The 14017-nt window shown below is 38.5% G+C and overlaps 1 protein-coding gene and 1 pseudogene across 1 annotated transcript in view; both read left to right on the top strand.

The window, feature by feature from the left end:
* The first annotated feature begins 700 nt into the window (after positions 1-700).
* Positions 701-12811, top strand: LOC113224980 (annotated as a pseudogene).
* Positions 717-14017, top strand: part of PDE11A (phosphodiesterase 11A) — a 514093-nt gene continuing 500792 nt past the window's right edge. The window contains exon 1 of the mRNA XM_026454253.1: positions 717-873. The gene's annotated coding sequence lies outside the window, so the exon portion shown is untranslated. The remainder of the gene's footprint in view (positions 874-14017) is intronic.

Raw genomic sequence — 14017 nt, 5'->3', positions numbered from 1 at the left:
AGGTCTTTACTACTTAAAACTGTATATTTTCCACTACATTAGTATTAAATGCATACTAATGCTGACCGAACTCATTAACGTTATTTCTGATTGCTTTCAGATAATTCTTGATCTAATTTGGTATCTATAACTAAGAATGTAAAGTAAATGAGAAATTATGTTACATATAGGTTTCCATGGCTGCATTCTTTTCTGTATAATTTTTATTTTTACAGTTTGATTATTGTAGACATATAAATACTCATAGTAATATCACATTTAAACAGCTTTCCTATTCTATTCTTATTTTTAAATAAGGGGATGCAAAATTAGACCTATATGTTTTACATCATCTTTTGCACATGCACTTTTTAGAAATGAAAAGGATTATGATTGACCTGGATAAATTAATATAATTCTTTGAAGGCTGAAGTAAAACCTGTTTGATACCAATAGCAGTTTCTGAAGTAGCTATGGCTAGAAACTTAAAATAAGCCTAATTAATGAGATGATTGTCTTTATGAAATTGGATGCTATAATATATCTGTGTTTTTGAACACTCAGACATTAAAGCTTGCATGCTTTAAATGATATGTTGTTGTTTAACGTCATCAGCATTCACTTCAGCCAAAGTGATGGAATTCTTTTTTCTCTCTAGCTTTGAAAATCTAATGGATATATATTTTTGGTTTGTGGTTTTAATGTTCCATTGCAGAGCAACATGGGAGACGCTGAAGCAGGCAAGAAGATCTTCATTCAAAAATGTGCTCAGTGCCACACAGTGGAAAAAGGTGAAAAACACAAGACTGGTCCAAATCTCTGGGGCCTCCTTTGACTGAAAAACGGGACAAACACCAGCATTTTCTTATACAGAGGCAAACAAAAACTAAGCAGGTAAAACTAAACTAAAAAGTTTTTTAAACTTTTTAAACTAAAAAGGTAAAAACTAGCAGTTATGGGAGAGAACCAGATACTTTGTAGGAAAGAATAAAGCACATGATTTGGCATTATAACAATTTCCTAATCTGCGGCGTTAAAAATGGACCACTCTTTACATATTACTGAAATATGGATTTATATCGTAAGACCTGCATTTGGATAACTGATCATCCTTTTAATCAGAAGAATTAAGAATCTTGTATGTCATAGGTTTTTGCCTATACAGGGTATTTGATTTTAGGTAGTACATTTATCTTGAAAAAGTATAAGTTAGATTTTAAAAAAATCATATTTTAGTGGTATAATGGCAGTAGTGATTCTATTTGCAGTATTGATTTTAGCAGAGTGGGAGGAATATTATATAGTTTGAAGAGTATATTCAGCATGGTTTTTTGTTGGTGGAAAGAGGGTAGATAAAATGAGACAGTATCTTAGGGTTAAGATCGAAGTGATTGGAAAAGACTATCTTTGCAAAGCAATTTGTCATTCCTGGATATTATAATCATATGGAGATATATGTGTGTGTGTATATATGTGTATATATATATAAAATCTCTAAGAATGGAGATTATAATATGATAATCCTGTTAAATATATATATAGTTTTTTATATATATAGTTATATATATCAGCTTTTTTGAGAGAGAGAGAGAGAGATATATATATATCAGCTTTTTTCAAAATAGGGTATAACTCTATTTGAAACTTTTCTTGGGGCCTAGCATATCTTATAGGTTGGCATTTCAAGTCACTACTATTTGGAAAGGGTTTTATTTTATTTTTTATTTCTTTTTATTATTTTTGCTGAAGTGAAATTTATGTAACATAATTAGCCATTTTAAAGTGCATAATTCCATAGCATTTAGTGCATTCATAATGCTGTAAAATCACCACCTTTCCCTAGTTTCAAAACTTTTTTTTTCACTCCAGAATAACTGTGTCTATTAAGTAATCACTCTGCATTCCCTCTTAACCCTATTCCCTGGCAACCACTAATCTGCATTCTGTCTCTTTGGACTTGCCTATTGGATCATATAAAAGGAATCATATAATATGTGACCCTTTGTATCTGACTTCTTTCACTTAGCATAATGTTTTCAAGGCTCATCTAAATTGTAGCACGTATCAGTACTTCATTCCTTCCCCCCATTGGAAATGTTTAACAACAACAACAACAACAAAAGTACAACAAACAACCCAGAATGCAACAGGTGGTACTGAGAAAGTAAGTCTAATAATTTTTTATGGCAATCAATACTTCTTGTGATGCTTTTCATTGCTTTTTATGGGTAAAGTTCTAGTTATGGCCTCTAGCTACATAATTCTAATCTCTGACTTTGTTATTACATGACCCCTGTGCATCTCTGTCTCTACATGACCATTGTCTCATAAGGACACCAATCATATTGGATTATGGGCTCATCCTACACCAATATGACCTCATCTCAATTAATCACATCTGCCACTGACTCTATTTCCAGACAAACTCATATTCTGAGTTACCAGGGGTTAGGACCTCAACATATCTTTATTTGGGGGAGACTCATAATAAAGGACTACTTTTACATATAAAATAAATATATAATTAGCCAAACCTGGTGGCACACACATGTAATCCCAACACTTTGGGAGGCTGAGGTGGGAGGATTACTTGAGGCCAGGAGTTCAAGACCAGCCTGGGCAATGTAGTAAGACCCTCTCTCTACAAAAAATAAATTAGCTGATGGCTGGGCATGGTGGCTCATGCCTGTAACCCCTACACTTTGGGAGGCCAAGGCAGGTGGATCACCTGAGGTCAGGAGTTCAAGACCAGTTTGGACAATATGGTGAAACCCCACCTCCTAAAAAAAAAAAAACCTTAGGGCAGGTGTGGTGGCTAACGCCTGTAATCCCAGCACTTTGGAAGGCCGAGGTGGGCAGATCACGAGATCAGGAGTTCAGACCAGCCTGGCCAACATAGTGAAACCACATCTCTACTAAAAATACAAAAATTAGCCAGGCATAGTGGTGTGCGCTTGCAGTCCCAGCTACTTGGTAGACTGAGGCAGGAGAATCGCTTGAATCCAGGAGGCGGAGGTTGCGATGAGCCGAGATCACGCCACTGTACTCCAGCTGGGGCAACAGAGCAAGACTTTGTCTAAAAAGAAAAAAAGAAAAAAATTTAGCCGGATGTGGTGGTATATTCCTCTAGTCCTAGTTACTCAGGAGTCTGAGGCAGGAGGATGCCTTGAGCCAAGGAGGTTAAGGCTGCAGTAACCCATGATCTCACAGCTACACTCTGGCCTGGGTGACAGAGTGAGACTTTGTCTCAAAAAAAAAAATAAAAGAAATTAAGTAAATAAATTTATAAATACATAATTGATAAAGTACTTATACTATAAGTACATTGAATAAAATTTAATATTTGTCAATTCAATAGTATTTTAGCATCTTTTAAAATATCAGCATATTTATTATTAACACAATATCATTGTATTTGGGATGTGCAAAAATGCTGGTGATAGGTACTGGTAATACTTTGGTCTTTCTCCTGGGTTCCTGGCAAGGAACCTCTAAAACCTTGCAATTTCCAGAGTGACAGGAATATGTTTGTTATTATAGTTGGCCCTTGGGACCAAGACCTGAGTTTATGTTAATACGATGAATTGTGGTGAACTCCCAGATAGTTTCAGGATTGGTGCTGACCAAGCTGCAAGGACTAAGCAGGTGATTACAGAATTAAGGCTTTGAGCTAGATGAGTAAGTCTGACCTCTGGGAACAGAATGGGGGTTGGAGGTTGAGTTCAGTCACATGGCCAGTGATTCACACAATCATGCCTGTGTAATGAAGCCCTGATTAAAAACTCTAGACACTTTCAACTGGAACTCTGGTTGAGCTTCCTGGTTGGTGAACACATCCATGTGTTGGGAGAGTGATGAGACCTGATTCCACAAATAAATGACTCGGAAGCTTTTCATTTGGGACCCTTCCAGCTGTCACCCTATGGGTCTCTTCTCTGACTAGTCCTGATTTGTATCCTTTATAATACAACTGTAATTGCAAGTATAGCTCTTTCCTGAGTTCTGTGAGTTGTTCTAGTGATAAATTATTGAAGTTGACGAGGTTGTGGGAACCCCTAAATTTGTAGCCAATTAGCTGGAAGTTTGGGTGGCTTAGGGGCCCCTGAGCTTGCAGCTGGTGTCTGAAGCAAAGGGACTATGGAGTCTGCGCTTAGTCTGGGCAGGTAGTGTTAAACTTGCATTGCCCTTATTGCAGTAGGATTCTCAGTTGATAGGCTACTGAATAGATCAGTTTTTAACTCATCTTCATTGTTAGCATTTATATGACTTCTTAATTTTTAGAGTAGTATTTCTCTGTAGAGTCATTTTATTATTATTATCCTGTTATAAGCACAATTTTTGAACTTCTAATTTGTAGAGCAGTCTTAAGCCAATATTGTTCCTCTAACTGCCAGTAATTTGAGAAATTCATTCCTTAATAGCATTGATTTGAAAAACTATTAAAACTTATAACAAATATGTCTTTTATTATATAGATTGTTGCCAGTGGTTGAAAGCTGTATAAGGCTTGGTTTTAATGTTATTTGAGAATTAGAAATAAAATTTCCATAAATCAGATTGTTTAAGTAATATTTGTGACTAAATTGAGGATATAATATTATTATTTATTTGTTCTGCTGATGAAATAAGAATAATAAGTAGCTTACTATGTTAATTGCGCTAGGATTTTAAAATAAGTTGACTTAAAACTAAACAAGGATTTAGAAAATACATTAGCACAGCTTAGCTAAAAACAGACTTCAAAAACTAAGAAGAACCAGGAAGTCAGTGGTTCAGTGTTAATAAAAATTGTGGTGCACTGTCAACTGTATTTTATTTTCTGTGTATGACCTTTCTGTTTCAAATAATTATACTATTTTTATTTTCAGAAGATTACAGAAATTCTCAATTTTAAAGATTCTTCATCCCATATGACTTGTATAGAATATAGTTTTATGAAACTCATGATTATAGCAATAATCTTATATTATGTGGTTTTTAAAATTGTAGTAAAATATATATGAGATAAAATTTACCATTTTAACCATCTTAACTGTAAAATTCTGTGTCATTTTAAGCACATTCACATTGTTTTGCAACCATCACCACCATCCATTTCCAGAACATTTTCATTTTCTCAAATTGAAACTCTGTACCCATTGAATAGCCCCTGGCAACTGGCATTCTACTTTGTGTCTTTGTGAATTTGACTGCCCTAGGTACCTAATATAAGTGGAATCAAATCATACAGTATTGGTCCTTTTGTGAGTGGCTTATATCACTTAGCATAATGTCTTCAAGGTTCATCTATGTTGTAACATGTGTCAAAATTTCTATCTTTTTAAAGACTGAATACTATTCTATTATATGTAGATAGCATTTTGTTTATCTATTTATCCATTGATGGAGACTTGGGTTGCTTCCACCTTTTGACTCTTGTGACTAATGCTGCTATGCACATGGGTGTACAAATATCTGTTGAGTCCCTGTTTTCATTCCTTTGGGTATATACCCAGAAGTGGAATTGTTGAATCCTATGATAATTCTGTGTCTAATTTTTTGAGGAACAACCATATCCTTTTCCACAGTGCTTGCATCATTTTATGTTTCCACAATTCCATTGTGAATTAGAATACACAAGGGTTCTAATTTCTCCAACTTCTCACTAACACTTATTTTCTGTTTTTGTGATAACAGACATCCTAATGGGTTTGAAGTGCTATCTTGTGGTTTTGGTTTTCATTTCCCTAATAACTGGTGATGTTGAACCGTATATACTGTGTTTTTCTTTCTTCTTCTTTTTTTTGAGATCGAGTCTCACTCACTCTGTCACCCAGGCTGGAGTACAGTGTTGTGATCTCGGCTCACTACAACCTCTGTGTCCCAGATTCAAGCTATTTTCTTGCCTCGGCCTCCGGAGTAGCTGGGATTACAGGCATGCACCACCACATGCGGCTAATTTTTTTTACTGTTGTATTTTTAGTAGAGACGGGGTTTCACCAAGTTGGCCAGGCTGATCTTGAACTCCTGGCCTCAAGTGATCTGCCCGCCTTGGCTTCCCAAAGTGCTGGGATTACAGGCATGAGCCACCGTGCCTGGCCATACAGTGTTTTTAAAAACATCAGTAAATGGATAAAATTTTTCTTTTGAGAATAATGTCTTTATAGTGCATTGAAGTGCCACTTGCATTTTTGGGCAGTGATAATTGAAGCAGGTTTTAGAAACAAGTTGTTTGAATTAATTCATGATTTTTCCAGGATTCTATGCTAATAAATGGTGGAACTAGGATACAAACTCCGGTTTTCTTGGGCCTTTAAAGAAATCGTATCATGAGATTAGCATATTTAGCTAAACTATCTTATAAGGGATTTAAGTCTTTATCTTTTGCCTATTGTCATGTCAAATCTTGTTAATGGATGCAGTAGGAGCACATTGAATCATAAATGTATTAATAACTTTAAAAATATCTTGAAATGCTTACATTATACAAAAATTCAAATAGTTCAAAAGAAATATTTACCATTATAAGTGGTAAGGAAATTATGTATGTTCACTTTTCCTGACCTTCTCCTATTCCTGTCCCTCTACCGACTACATTTATTTGGCAATATTATTCTTTTTTATAATTTTGATAGTCATATTTATACTTTAAAGAATATCCATGTGCCTCTATAATTAGATTGATCTACATTAAGCAACATCTGCTTATCCTCCACTCTGAGGGATGACAAAGTCAAAATATTTATACAACCTCCCATTTTTCATAGTCTCCAACTCTTACCACTAAGGTATGTTGTTATTTCTACTCTGATATGCCATATATCATTTACACCCCATGTAACCATAATTACCACAGTTGTTTTTAATATTTGTTCCACATTTAAATTGTACCAGTGAGTGTTCCCAGATTTTACCATATTATCTTCATTTATCTTTTGGGTGGTGGATGGTTTTTCTATCAGTAATAACAATAAGAAAGTATTACTGGAACTATATTGTCCCAGTTTTTGGATGTTTAAAAACAGCTGGGGATTGTTATTACACTTGAGTGATAATTTGGGCATAAAATTATTGGGAGACATTTTAATTGCTCAGGATTTTATATGCTTTATGTTGAATTATTGTTTGGAGAAATATAAAACCAGCCTGATGACTTTCCATTATGAGTTACTTGGTTTTTTATTTTATTCTTTTCTCTCTATGTTTCAGTAAAAGTCTTACTGAGAGTTAGCAAATTTACTAGGCTATATCTAGGCCTTGATTGATCAATTTCAATATCTCCTGGGACATGTTGTATTCATCCAGTTGATAGATTCAGTGCTTTTATTTTTGAAAGTTTTCTTGAATTATATGTTGTAATAGTTTTACTCTATTTCATTTGTTTTTTAAAAGTCTTACTTGGGCCACCAGTTGTACAGATCTTGTATCTCCTTGTCTGAGGATCTTCTGTATCTGTCATTTGACCTTAGGGCTGATAGCTAGAGTGATCATTTAAAACTATTTTTTCCATTTCATTTTTATCAGTATTTTGAAGTCTGATTGTGCTAGCAGTAGCATTGTCCCTTTTTGCTGTCACTTATGTGTTTCTGTTTTATCATTTTCTACTCGTGCCTTTGTAGCTGTATGATATGGTTTGGCTCTGTGTCCCCATCCAAATCTTGTCTTGAAGTATAATCCCCATAATCCTCACATGTCAAGGGAGGGACCTGGTGGGAGGTGATTGGATCATGGGGCGGTTTCCCTCATGCTGTTCTTGTGATAGTCATTGATTTCTCATGAGATCTGATGGTTTTATGAGTATTTGGAAGCTCCTCATTCACACTTCTCTCTCCTGCCACCTTGTGAAGAAGGTACCTTGCTTCCCCTTCATCTTTCTCCATGATTGTAAGTTTTCTGAGGCCTCCAAGACATGTGGGACTGTGAGTCAATTAAACCTCTTTCCTTTATAAATTACCTAATCTCGGGTATTTCCTTATAGCAGTGTGAATCGACTAGTATAGTAAATTGGTACCAGGGGTTTGGGGCACTGCTGTAAAGATACTTAAAAACATGTAAGAGATGGCCAGGCGCAGTGGCTCATACCTGTAATCCCAGCACTTTGGGAGGCCAAGGCAGGTGGATCACGTAGTCAGGAGATTAAGACCATCTTGGCTAACACGATGAAACCCTGTCTCTACTAAAAATACAAAAAATTAATTGAGTGTGGTGGCACGCGCCTGTAGTCCCAGCTACTTGGGAGGCTGAGGCAGGAGAATTGCTTGAACCCCAGAGCCGGAGGTTGCAATGGGTTGAGATCGTGTCACTGCACCACAGCCTAGGTGTCAGAGCGAGACTCTGTCTTAAAAAAAAAAAAAAAAAACAACAACAATGTGTGCAAGAGACTTTGGAATTGGATAATGGGCAGATAGATGTTGGAACAATTTGGAGGGCTCAGAAGACAGGAAGATGTGGAAAAGTTGGGAGCTTCCTAGAAACTTGTTGAATGATTTTGACCAAAATGCTGACAATGACGTGGACAATGAAGTTCAGGCTGAGGTGGTCTCAGATGAAAATGAGGAACTTGTTGGGAACTGCGGTAAAGGTCACTCTTGCTATGCTTTAGCAAAGAGACTGGCAGCATTTTGCCCCTGCCCTAGAGATCTGTGGGACTTCAAACTTGAGAGAGAAATGATTTAGGGTATCTGGTAGAAGACATTTCTAAGCAGCAAAGTGTTCAAGAGGTGACGGAGCATAAAAGTTTGGAAAATTTACAGCCAGAACATGTAGTAGAAAAGAAAAACCTGGGCTGGGTGCGGTGACTCATGCCTATAATCCCAGCATTTTGGGAGGCCGAGGTGGGCAGATCATGAGGTCAGGAGATCGAGACCATCCTGGCTAACATGGTGAATCCCCATCTCTACTAAAAATACAAAACAAAAAAACAAAAAAAATTAGCGTGGCGTGGTGGCAGGAGCCTGTAGTCCCAGCTCCTCTGGAGGCTGAGGCAGGAGAACGGCGTGAACCTGGGAGGTGGAACTTGCAGTGAGCCGAGATTGCACCACTGCACTCCAGCCTGGGTGACAGAACGAGACTCTGTCTCAAAAAAAAAAAAAAAAAAAAAGAAAGAAAGAAAAACCTGTTTTCTGGGGAGAAATTCAAGCTGGCTGCAGAAATTTCTACAAGTAACAAGGAGTTAATTGGCAAGACAATGTTAAGCACCAAGACAATGGGGGAAATATCTCCAGGGCATGTCAGAAACCTTCAAGGCAGCCCCTCCAATTACAGGCCTGAGACCTAGGAGGGAAAAATGATTTTGTGGGCCAGGCCCAGGGCCCCACTGCTGCTCTGTGCTCTGTGCAGCCTTTGGACTTGGTGCCCTGCTTCCCAGTCACTCCAGTTCCAACTATGGCTAAAAAGGGCCAAGGTACAACACAGGCCATTGCTTCAGAGGGTGCAAGCCCCAAGTCTTGAAAGCTTCCATGTGGTGTGGGGCCTGCAGATACACAGAAGTCCAGAATTGAGGTATGGGAACCTCTGCCTAGATTTCACAGGATGTATAGAAACACCTGGATGTCCAGGCAGAAGTCTGCTGTAGGGGCAGAGCCTTCATGGAGAACCTCTGCTAGGGCAGTGTGAAAGGGAAATGTGGGCTTGGAGCCCCCTCACAGAGTCCCCACTGGGGCATTGCCTAATGGAACTATGAGAAGGGGGCCACCATTATCCAGACCCCAGAATGGTAGATCCACCAACAGCTTGCATGTGTGACTGTTTTGCCACAGATACTCAATGCCAGCCTATGAAAGCAGCCAGGAGCAGGGCTGTACCCTGCAAAGCCACAGGAGTGGAGCTGCCCAAGACTATGGGAACTCATCTTTTGCACGACCCAGATGTGAGATATCAAGTCAAAGGAGATCATTTTGGAGCTTTAAGATTTGACTGCCTGGCTGGATTTCGGACTTGCATGGGGCTTGTAGCTCCTTTGTTTTGGCCAATTTCTCCCATTTGGAATGGGTGTATGTACCCATTGCTTGTATCCCCATTATATCTAGGAAGTAAATAACTTTATTTTGATTTTACAGGCTCATAGGAGGAAGGGACTGACTATCTCAGATGAGACTTTTGACTATGGACTTTTGAGTTAATGCTGAAATGAGTTGAGACTTTGGGGGACTGTCGAGAAGGCATGATTGGTTTTGCAATGTAAAAATGATGTTAGATTTGGAAGGGGTCAGGGGTGGAATGACATGGTTTGGCTCTGTGTCCCCACCCAAATCTCATCTCGAATTGCAATCCCCATAATCTCCACATGTGGAGGGAGGGACCTGGTGGGAGGTGATTGGATCATGGGGGCAGTTTCTCCCATGCTGTTCTCATGATGGTGAATTCTCACAATATCTGATGGCTTTATAAGTGTTTGGAAATTCCTCCTTTTCATGCTTCTCTCTCCTGCTGCCTTGTGAAGAAGGTGCTTGCTTCCTCTTCACCTTCTACCATGGTGGTAAGTTTCTTGAGGCCTTCTCAGCTATGTGGAATTGTGAGACATATAAACCTCTTTCCTTTATAAATTACTCAGTCTTGGGTATTTCTTTATAGCAGTGTGAAAATAGACTAGAACACTCTACTTTGAGCCCTTAATTCATAATGGCCTTTTTTGAATCCATGGAAATGTGGTTATGATTTTCATCTGCCTGTTTATTAACACATAACTTCTGATGTGTATTTTTCATTTAACATTTCGATTTTGTTTTTTGAAACAGGGTCTCACTCTGTTGCTTAGGCTGGAGTGCAGTGGTGCAATCTCAGCTCATTGCAGCTTTGACATCCTGGACTCAATTGATCATCCTACCTCAGCCTCCCGAGTAGCTGGGACCACAGACGTGCATCACCATGCCTGGCCATTTTTTTTTTTTCTATTTTTTGTAGAGATGGGATTTCACCATGTCACCAAAGCTGGTCTTGAACTCCTGAGCTCAAGAGATCCACCAGCCTCAGCCTCCCTAAAGTGCTGGGATTATAGGTGTGAGCCACCATGCCTGGCCTAACTTTTGTTTTTCATATTCCTTTCTGCTGTGTGTATATATGTGATGTGTGTGTGTGTGTGTGTGTGTGTGCGTATGCTGTGTGTATTGTGTGTATTTTCAGTACTTTCTTGTGCTGGTTATTTTTGATTATTATCCACCTTCTGATGAAGATAATCTTTTTGGACTAGTTATTTGCCAAAAGAAAATAAGGATGATGGTCTGAGTTTTCTGGTTAGTTTTGACGTCTTCCTTACCCATAGTTACATTAGAGATAACATATGCCTGAGCATGTATGGGTGTATGTTTTGGTGGGGCTGTTATTTGGCTCTTTACTTCAGGTGGCAAAGACTGGCAGGCCTGGGGTTATGTTACCTTTGCAGTTTCTCTTGTACCCTATAATGTAAGTTAGAGTCCTTCTTTCAAAGAGGACATATTTATGTTTTCTTCATTCATCCTGGCTCCCCTGGTCCTCCATGGTGTCAAACTGAATTTAAGAAGATTTTCATGGCCAGCTGATATGTCCTATTCTTTTTGAGCTAAAAAAGGCTTATACCTTTGCCTTTCAGAGTGTGTCACCTACTTTGGAGAGATGGTTAGTGAAAAGTGTCATTCCACTCTGGGGTCCAGGTTTCATGTCCTTGGTAGGCTTCTAATTATAACAATTATAATAGGTGCTTCCTCAAAAGTTTCATCAAAAGTGAAGGTAGCATTTCTGTTTTTCTTTCTCTGTGATCGTTTTGACTGGTTTTAGAGAGAAAAAAAGGAACCTTTCTCTATTTTCTTAAAACTGGATTTTTGAAATCGTGGATTTTGATGGAGATCTGGATAGAGGCAGCTTGGTAGGATAGGTAGAAAACACATGGAAACATGAGTTAGTAGTCATAAATTCATGACTCTAGGTAGCTTTGTAATCTTAGGGCAAGTTTTGGACCATCATTTACTAATCTGCAAAATTAAAGATTGGATTACATGATCTCTAAGACCTTTTCTAGAAGGAACTCACTGTGATTCTTGGAGGATGAGGAACTGCTTAAGCATAACATGTCTTTAGTGGTAGTTCACTGGTTTACTGTAGAAGACCCTAAACAGTATGCGACTATTGGATTTCTACAGAGAAGCCAAGGAGTGGAGACGAATTTTGGAAATTTCTTATAGGTCAGAATCTGTAAGTCTCAGTTAAAATAACCTCCCTACTGAGTCCAAGATTAATCTTTTGTTCACATATGTAGGTCAGATAAGAAAGTAAGCCCTACAAATGTAACTACACAAACTTAAAACTTACCTTCACCTTTGTAGGTATAGTATGGGAAGAAGAGACTCTGGTGGAATATTTGGAGAACCCAAAGAAATATATCCCTGGGACTGCACGTGGTGGCTCACACCTGTAATCCCAGCACTTTGGAGGCCAAGGCAGGCATATTACCTGAGATTAGGCATTAAAGACCAGCCTGGCTAACATGGTGAAACCCCATCTCTACTAAAAATACAAAAAATTGCTAGGCGTGGTGGTGCGCACCTGTAATCCCAGCTACTTGGGAGGCTGAGGCAGGAGAATGGCTTGAACCTGGGAGGCAGAGGTTGCAGTGAGCCAAGATTGTGCCATTGCACTCCAGCTTGGGGAACAAGAGGAAAACTCCGTCTCAAAAAGAAAGAAAGAAAGAAAGAAAGAGAGAGAGAGAGAGGGAGGGAGGGAGGGAGGAAGGAAGGAAGGAAAGAAAGAAAGAAAGATATCCCTGGAACTAAAAATGATCTTTGCTGGTCTTAAAAAGAAAAGTGAAAGAGAAGATCTTATTCAATATTTGAAACGGGCAACATCTTCACTTCAGAAATACGTTATCAGCCAAAATTTCTAATTTCAAAAATTGCACGTTTAAAGAAGTCATATTTGATCTTTTCTGATCAGCCTGTAGTAAGTTTAACATTTTAAAATAAAGGTTGGTATTTTTTATTGTGTGTGATCTACTGATCAGGAGCCCTTCAGAGTCTGAAATCACCTTTGTTGGCTTGTTAAGGATGGGGATAGGTCAGGATGGAGGAGGAGAAGGAAGGAAACTAAAATCTGTTGTGGTTTAGTAGTCTCTAAGTGCACAAAGTATTTTATAAGCCTAACAACTACTATTGATGATGGTTTCCACATACTTATTTCTCTGTAATTTAAATGTAAATATAGAAGACATTATCTTTAATTTTCATTAAGTTGTGCTTGGTTACATGTTTGCTTTTTATTATAAATAATACTTAAAGCAACTTTTAAAAAAGTAGGGAAAATAAGGTCACATAATTGATCTTACCTTAGGAATATTTTTGGGAAAAAAGAGCAAATTGTTGACCTTGGCTGACATAAAAGAGAGAAGGAGAAAAGCAAGTCCAATGTTGTTAAATATTTATGTCATGTAACATGTAATCTTCCTGCATTAAGATACTCTGCTAATCCTGAGTAATATGAAGCTAGATTTGCAGGGAAGGATAGCAGGGACACTGAGAGAGGGGGAGAAAAAATCCCAAAACCTTCATCATAAGTGTGGAAAGAGCCCCCACCTTGCAGCAAATGTAAGAGACACATGGTGGGGCAGGTCTACAGCAGGGCCCGGGTGGAAGGGAACAGTGACTTTGTGTAGTGTGAGGCAGCCCCTGAAGCAGCTATGCAGTCCTGCAAGTATTGTATCACCGAAATGATATGACCCAATGCTTGAAGGAGAAGCTGAGTCCGTACCAAAGGGATGGGTAGTGGACTAGGTCTGGAATCATTATGGGTAATGATAAGACATGTGTTACCTCATTTACACTTCACAACAATGCCCCTGTGATGTGGGTTTTACCTTCTGTGTTGACACTTAGAGAGATCTGGCACCAGAACCAAGACTTGGATCTTCTGCTCCAATTCCTTGTGGCTTTTCACCATTATCATAGGGATAATATTTTAGCAAGTTAAGATATTAGTGGGCTAGGTGCAGTGGCTCATGCCTGTAATCCCAGCACTTTGGGAGGCCAAGGTGCACAGATCGCTTGAGCCCAGGAATTGGAGGCCAGCCTGGTCAACATGGTGAAACCCTATCAAT

This window comes from Piliocolobus tephrosceles, chromosome 11 (assembly GCF_002776525.5).
Source record: "Piliocolobus tephrosceles isolate RC106 chromosome 11, ASM277652v3, whole genome shotgun sequence".
Taxonomy (NCBI): Eukaryota; Metazoa; Chordata; class Mammalia; order Primates; family Cercopithecidae; genus Piliocolobus; species Piliocolobus tephrosceles.
This window is presented reverse-complemented; position numbering and strand designations above follow the sequence as displayed.